The sequence below is a fragment of the Canis lupus genome, chromosome 12 (genome assembly GCF_011100685.1).
Source record: "Canis lupus familiaris isolate Mischka breed German Shepherd chromosome 12, alternate assembly UU_Cfam_GSD_1.0, whole genome shotgun sequence".
NCBI classification, from domain to species: domain Eukaryota; kingdom Metazoa; phylum Chordata; class Mammalia; order Carnivora; family Canidae; genus Canis; species Canis lupus.
In genome coordinates, this window is record NC_049233.1 from 3,275,878 (window position 1) to 3,282,649 (window position 6,772).

The 6,772-nt window shown below is 55.2% G+C and overlaps 1 long non-coding RNA gene across 1 annotated transcript; it reads right to left on the bottom strand.

The window, feature by feature from the left end:
• Window positions 1-4,777: 4,777 nt before the first annotated feature.
• LOC119874148 lies at window positions 4,778-6,507 on the bottom strand. The gene is made up of 2 exons (XR_005367579.1): window positions 6,319-6,507; window positions 4,778-5,257 (listed from the first exon to the last, which is right to left on the bottom strand). It is a non-coding gene; the product is annotated as an uncharacterized LOC119874148 (long non-coding RNA).
• Window positions 6,508-6,772: the final 265 nt, after the last annotated feature.

Consider the following 6,772-nt stretch of genomic DNA (forward strand, 5'->3'; position numbering starts at 1 on the left):
AGGGTGGGACCACATTCCAGTACTTGCTTTCTGGTTTCGTTTTGTTGCTGTTGCAAAGAGCAAAGTTCCACACTGACTTCCTATCCCTCCCTTTATTTAACATCATTTTTGAGCCCCTACCATGTGATCCAAGACACACAGCAATAGACAAAATGCACAGGGCCCTGTGGTCACAGAGCCAGTGATCTGGTGCTTTCCATCATGCAATCAAATGAGCCACTTTATTTCTGTTTCCCGACTATGGCCAAGTTCTCTTCATCGTTGTTTTTCCAAAGCTCAGCTTTACCTGCAACATAACCTGCAGCTAAGCCTCCTCCGGCCATGTCTGGGACCAGCTCTGCCCCATGACAACTCCCCGGCTCACCCTCTGGGCCTGATCCTGCCTCTCCTCTACAAAGTCAGTCCTGACCCATGAGGCTCATCCCTGGACATGACATTCCCAGCCAGCTCATGGATGCCATTTGAAGGCAGAAGATGCCTGGGCTTATAAGCACACAGCCACCTGTTTGGGAGCCGCCCTGCTCACTCAAGGCAAAGGGGTACTCCCCTTTCACCACCCCACCCACCCAACTGACCTTTTATAGGACCACCCCCCTTGCCACATTCCCTGGCAGTTTATCCATCACTACATCCTGTGAATTTCAAGTCCCAAACTGGACTCCCTTCTCTCCATCTCTATGGCTACTACCCTGGCCCATCACGGTGTCATGGCTTCAGTGGTAGGGCTCCTCACAGTGTCCCCCCTTCTCATCACACCCTTGCTCCTACAATCCATCCTCCCCAGAGTGATGCTTTGAGACAACTCAGGTTATGTTGCTTACCTGCTGAATAATCTTCAGTGGCTCCCCATCCTTAGAATAAAGTCCAGAGCCCTCCCTGAGGCCCAGCCCTGCCCACCTTCCTAGCCCTATCTCCAGGGGCACCCCCTTGCCTTCTGTGGTCTAGCCATACTATGTGTGGATCCTTTGCACCTGCTGTCCCTTCTACCTAGAATGCCCTTCCCTCACCTCTCTGCCTGGTTAACTCCTCTACACACTTTAAAAGCTAGCTCAAATGTCACCTCCTCCAAGAAGCCCTCCCTGACCTCTCTGACATGGTCTGCTACCCAAGACCTTGCTTTAGAAACACTTATCCCAGATATAGTCATGCTTTTACTTGTGTGATTATTTGCTCCCTGTGTGTTTTCCTCCCATGAGGGCAGCAACCTGGATTGTTTTGCTTAACATTGTGTCCCCAGCATGTAGCATAGTGCTGGCTTCCTGGTGCCCGTTTGGTGAATGAATGAACAAACATATGAACTCATTCTGGGTCTGCGACTTCCCATTCTGGCCTCCTGATGCCCTGGCCTTCACAGCTGGGGGTGCATGGGTCAGGAGCTGGTATCAGGGAGTTCTTTTTCTCTTCCTGGCCTCGGGTGTGGAGGCCCCGCCTGGTGACTGTGGCCTGTGACACCCTCCCTCTCCCCCCTCTACTGCCCCCATGACCCAGTTTTCCCGCTCTAGAGACAACAACAACATGTTCCAGGACATGTCATCACCCCCTGCTCATGGCATAAACATCGTGGCTGTGGTGACTGCTGCTAACCCACCCAGCCTCCAGCAGAAGCCCCTGCTGCCCTGCGCTGGGCCTCTCCTGCTGCACCCCAGCGTGGCACGCCACCCTCCCCTGCCTGCTCCTCTTCCGCTCTGTGCGAGGAGCCCCATTTCATAGGCCAGGATGCTGAGGCTCAGAGAGGGGAAGCACCTTGATCTTGTGGTTCCCTCCACAATCTCTTTTCTTCCTCTTTTTCCTGCCTGTGGATTATTTCCTGTGCTGCCCTGGCTTTTTCTCTCACATTCTCTTGTCACCTTGTCTGTTTCTGCGGGTACTGCTGTTCTCACTCTGCTGTGCTCAGGCCACATGTGGGTGTGTGAGCACCACGAGGAGATAGAGCACATTGGGCTGAACAAATAAGTTCTCATTAGGGGGCTTCTGGGGGTGTGTGCTCTGGGGAGAACAGGGGTATGAGATTCTGCCCAGAGACTCGGGTGCTGGGGGACCTCACGCAGGCCCTGGGTACCTCTAAGGGAATCCTAGAGCAAGGCTGCAGGGGTGGAGCCCCTCGGCTTCCTTCATGGTTGACGCAGTGATTTCACCTGCCCTCCAGCTGTCCAGAGCCTCCCTGGAAGGCGGTTACCTGTGCCCTGTGGGGGTCAGCTGCCTCCTACATCAGCTGTCACCCCATTCCCTGGAAAGCCCAGGACAGAGCGACCTCACTGTGCAGCCCCCCGTAGTCTGTCCGAGGAGGCGTGAAGACTGGTGTCTGGCTACTTGCAGAAGACGGAGTACATGCTGGCCTGACCCAGTGCCCAGCTCCTGGCCCCACCCGCGAACTTCTAGCCTGGGCATTGGGCTCCCATCCCAGAGCCTGCTTGGACTTGTATTGGGCTCCCAAGTGGCTGGTGAGCTAAGACCCCTCAGGGCAGAGTGGCGCAGGCCACGGCAATGCCAGCCAGGTGCTAGAGGGTTAGGGCGCTGGCTCAGAGTTGTTGGGGGCTCTGAGGGAGTCAGAACAGCCACCTTCAGGGTTATCATTCCGCAGGGGCAGCAAACATTCACATATTTGGTGGCCCCGCTTTTCTCTTCTGACAGACACATGTGCACGCACGCGCGCGTGCACACACACACACACACACACACAACCTCGTTTGATTCTCATAAGAGCCTCATGAGGGAGGGCCTTTTATTACTTTTGTTTTCCAGCTGAGAAATGCAGCCTCAGAGAGGCCGTAGGTCACACAGCTGTAACAGTGGCACATAGTGGCAGAGCTAGGATTTGAACCCAGAGCCCCTACTCCTAACGACTATTTTATTTCCCGGGCAGCCCCATAGGTGCACTTGGTTGCAAGGACACAGCCAAACACCAAGGGGAGAAGCACAAGGTGATCCCTCCACTCCCCCAGTCAAGCCCATGGGCCAGCTATAGGGAGGGGAGGCCTCTGGAGGGAGGTGTCAGCTTGTCTGTGAGTGTGGACACAGCTGGGGAACTGGGCCCAGGCCTGGTGTGCCCTGCAGCACGGGGTTACTGGCTGTGTCCCCCTGCCCACATCTGGCTGAGGCACAAAGGGTTCCTTCCCCACACAGCTCTTGGGAGAGGCAGCTGGTGTGTGGCACAGATTGCCCAGCTACAGGCGATTGGTTCTGCTGGGTGTGGTTCCTCTGCCCTGAACAGTCGTGGTCCCATTTAGCAGCCGCCATCAAAGGCCATCAGAGAAAGGACCTGCCCTGCCTGAGAATGCCCAGAGCACTTTGCCACCATTGCTAGATTCAGGAGCTGCCCTCCTTGAGAGGATGGGCTGCCACCTGCCTTCCTGGCCCATGGGAGGAGCCCTGGCAGTGCCCTGCCCCAGAGCAAACCCCAGGGGATGAGCCTACCATCCCAGCTGTGTTGGTTCACCAGTGTGGCCGCAGCAGGTGCTTTCCAGAAAGAAATAGAATCCCAGAAGATCAGGGCTGGAAGGTCCCCCCAAGGCCACCCATTACAATCTTTTCATTTTACTGCAGGAGAGGGACAAGGAGAGGCCGCAGAGAGATGCCCGGGTCGCACAGAGGCCAGTGAAGAGCTACACCTGAACCCGAGTCCTGAGACTGCTGGTTCTGTGGGCCTCCTGGGGAGAGGGCCGGCAAAGAGCCTGGCCTGTGGTGTGGACGCACCCAGGTCTGAGTCCCAGCCCCACCATTTCCCGGGGATGTGAGCTTGGGCCAGCATCCTAAACTCACTGAGTCTCTGTTTCCTCATCTGTAAAGCCAGGATAGTTTTCTTAGGGTGGTTGTGATGGTGTAATGACATAATGCAGGTGAGAACCATTTAGCACAGTGTGACACCAGGCCTCCAAGGTCCTGGCTAATTGTATGAATGGCTATAATTATAGATGGCTGGCAAGTCCTCATGCGGACGGCACTCAGGGAGGCGGACTGTGTACCTACCCTTCCCAACCCTGAATTGAGATTCGTGCCCTGACATGGTTATGGGGACATCGGCCCAGAATATTTGATCCTGGGACTGGCTCCCAAATCAGAACCCGTATGTACCACAGAGGCACACAGGGTGCTGTGGGAGCCTGAGGAGGGAGACGTTAATACACTTGCCATGGGGGCAGATGTCAGGCCTCCCAGGGGAGCTGGCATCCAAGCTGGGCCTTATGGGGTGCTAGAGGCCCCAGGCTGAGAAGTGACTGAAGGGAACAGGAAGGGGAACAGCATCCACAAAGGCATGCAGGCTGGAAGAGCAGGGCATTTCTGGAAGCCTGGAGCAGAGGTGCCTGGAATGGAGGTGGGGGTACAGGCAGGTAGAGAGGACACCTTGTCTTGCCTTTGACTGTGCCTACATTCTGACTGTGAAGCCAGGCCCATAGCCTCTTAGAAGGGCAACACTTAACGACTCACACAGACTGTTCAGTCATCTCACAGATTGGAGGGACCAGAGGCCTGCAGGATGAAGCGGCCCCCCAGAGATACACGATGGGGCAACTAGAGCCAGGAAGGGCCCCCATCAGCCAGCTCTCAGGCGAGGGCTTGACATTCTGAGGTGGGCCGTGGGAGCTGGGGTGGATTGATTTGGGGCAGGGGACACACGTGGCGATGGTCCTGCACTTGCTGGAGAGTCTGGCCTGGGCCAGTGAGAGATGCACCCGGATGACAGACTGGGGGGACAGTGGCTGATGCGGGTTATTTATGGCTGTTTTTCTGTGAGTCCTTCAGGGCCGCAGAGGTAATTGAATAAGTGAGCATGAGCAAACTCGAGCAATCATTTAATTGTGACAGAAAATGAAGTTGGTTGCAGCTGGGGGGCACCAGCCCATTACCGCTGGCCCTGGTTTCTGCTGAGTTGGGCAGGCAGGGCTGGAGTGGCCATCCGTCCTTGGTCTGCCCTCACCCTGTCGCCCCGCAGCCGTCCCCACGCAGGCAGGGCCTGGGGGCGTTGGCGGTCAGGGAGTTTATTTTCCCGGTAGGCCTCTCCCCGAGTCCCCTTCTCTGCCCCAGGCTGCCGTAGACAGTGGGGGGCTGGGAGGTCCTCAGAGCTCTGGGGGAGGCTTTTGGCTTGGGGGTGAGAGAAGGGGCTCAAATCTTGAGGTTTGGAACGGCAATGTCAGCAGATGCACAGGAAGCTGAGATGGAAGCACCATTAACATCCCCATTTCACGAATGAGGGAACTGAGGCACTGACTCCTCACAAGATGCGCTTCTCCTAGAGAAGCCCCTGGGAGGCACTGAGATCCTGGGGGGACAGCAATGATGCAGGTGAGATGCAGTGAGGTCATATGGATCCCACAAGTCCTGCAAGCTTTCTCTCTCACCTCTTTTTCAGCCCAGCTGGCCACCCACTGCCTGTTCCCCCAGGAAAGATGAGGTTGCAAGCCTGGCCCCCAGGTTCTGGGGCTGAAGGAAACTGTTGGAGCCCTGGACGGGCTTAGCCCCCAAAGCTCTGGCCTCTGGCCTTGCATCCTCTGGCATCCAGTCCAGCCCTTCTGAAGAAGCAGATAAAATTAGGCCTGCAACGTGAGAAGCCAGTTCACCTTCCCAGGCTGGAGCAGCCACAGTGGCCGTCGGGCAGTGCTGGGATGACAGGCAGCCCCCCGCTCCCTGGCAGTGGAGCAGGGGTGGGGTTAGGCCTAGACCCAAACTGCAGCTGACCTCAGGCAAGTTCCTGGGATGCTGCATTTTATCTAATAACACTAACTGCAGCTCTGAGCCTGTTTTCTTCCCAGTGAAGCAAGTGAATGCTCCCTGCCACTCTCACTGGGTGATACTGTTGTAAGGAGCTGGAGAGACATCAAGAAGGGCTCCTCTTTCTTTCTCTTTCTTTCTTTCTTTCTTTCTTTCTTTCTTTCTTTCTTTCTTTCATTCATTCATTCATTCATTCAGCTATGGGACACCTGCTATGTACCACCCATGAAATCTATTTGATTTTTAAAATGATGACCCTGTGTTATTTTTGTAAAACTTAAACTTACTTTAAAAAGAAGGGGAGGGGGATCCCTGGGTGGCGCAGCGGTTTAGCGCCTGCCTTTGGCCCAGGGCGCGATCCTAGAGACCCGGGATCGAATCCCACATCGGGCTCCCGGTGCATGGGGCCTGCTTCTCCCTCTGCCTATGTCTCTGCCTCTCTCTCTCTCTCTCTCTGTGACTATCATAAATAAATAAAAATTAAAAAAAAAAGGGGAGGGTATTTTACCACTATTAGAAAAAAGAAGGAAAGGAAGAGGAGTTCAGTATAGTGGCCCAGTGCACCAAAGTGGACCCCCCCACCTTGCCTGGCTGAAGCCCACAAAGAAATACCTGTGGTGCAGAGGGTCTGTGCAGGTGGACAGCACTGAGCACTCCGAGAGGTCAGGAGGCGTGTCGTGGGAGGTCCGAGGCACCTGATTATTATGAGAAACTCACACTCGATAATGGGTTAATCTGATGGGTCAATCGCTGTGCTTCTCGGATGTCACAGAGGACTTTAGCAGCTTCCTGCAAACTCGGGCTGCAAGCTTTGACCCTAAACCAGAAAGCAACTCCTGGCGTGGTGCAGTGGGAAGCAACCACCCTGGAGAGGTGTTGGGAGGGGACGGAGGTGTCTTTAGAGCTGGCCCTTGGCCAAGGCTGAGCAGCAGGCAGAGTAAATCCTGGGAAACCCACCCCCACTGCTTCACTCTCCATTGGCCTCCCTACCAGTGTTTCTTCACGAGGATGCTATGTATTCTCTCTTTCCTTTCCTTTGACAAAGCTATTTGTAGGTGGGGCTCTG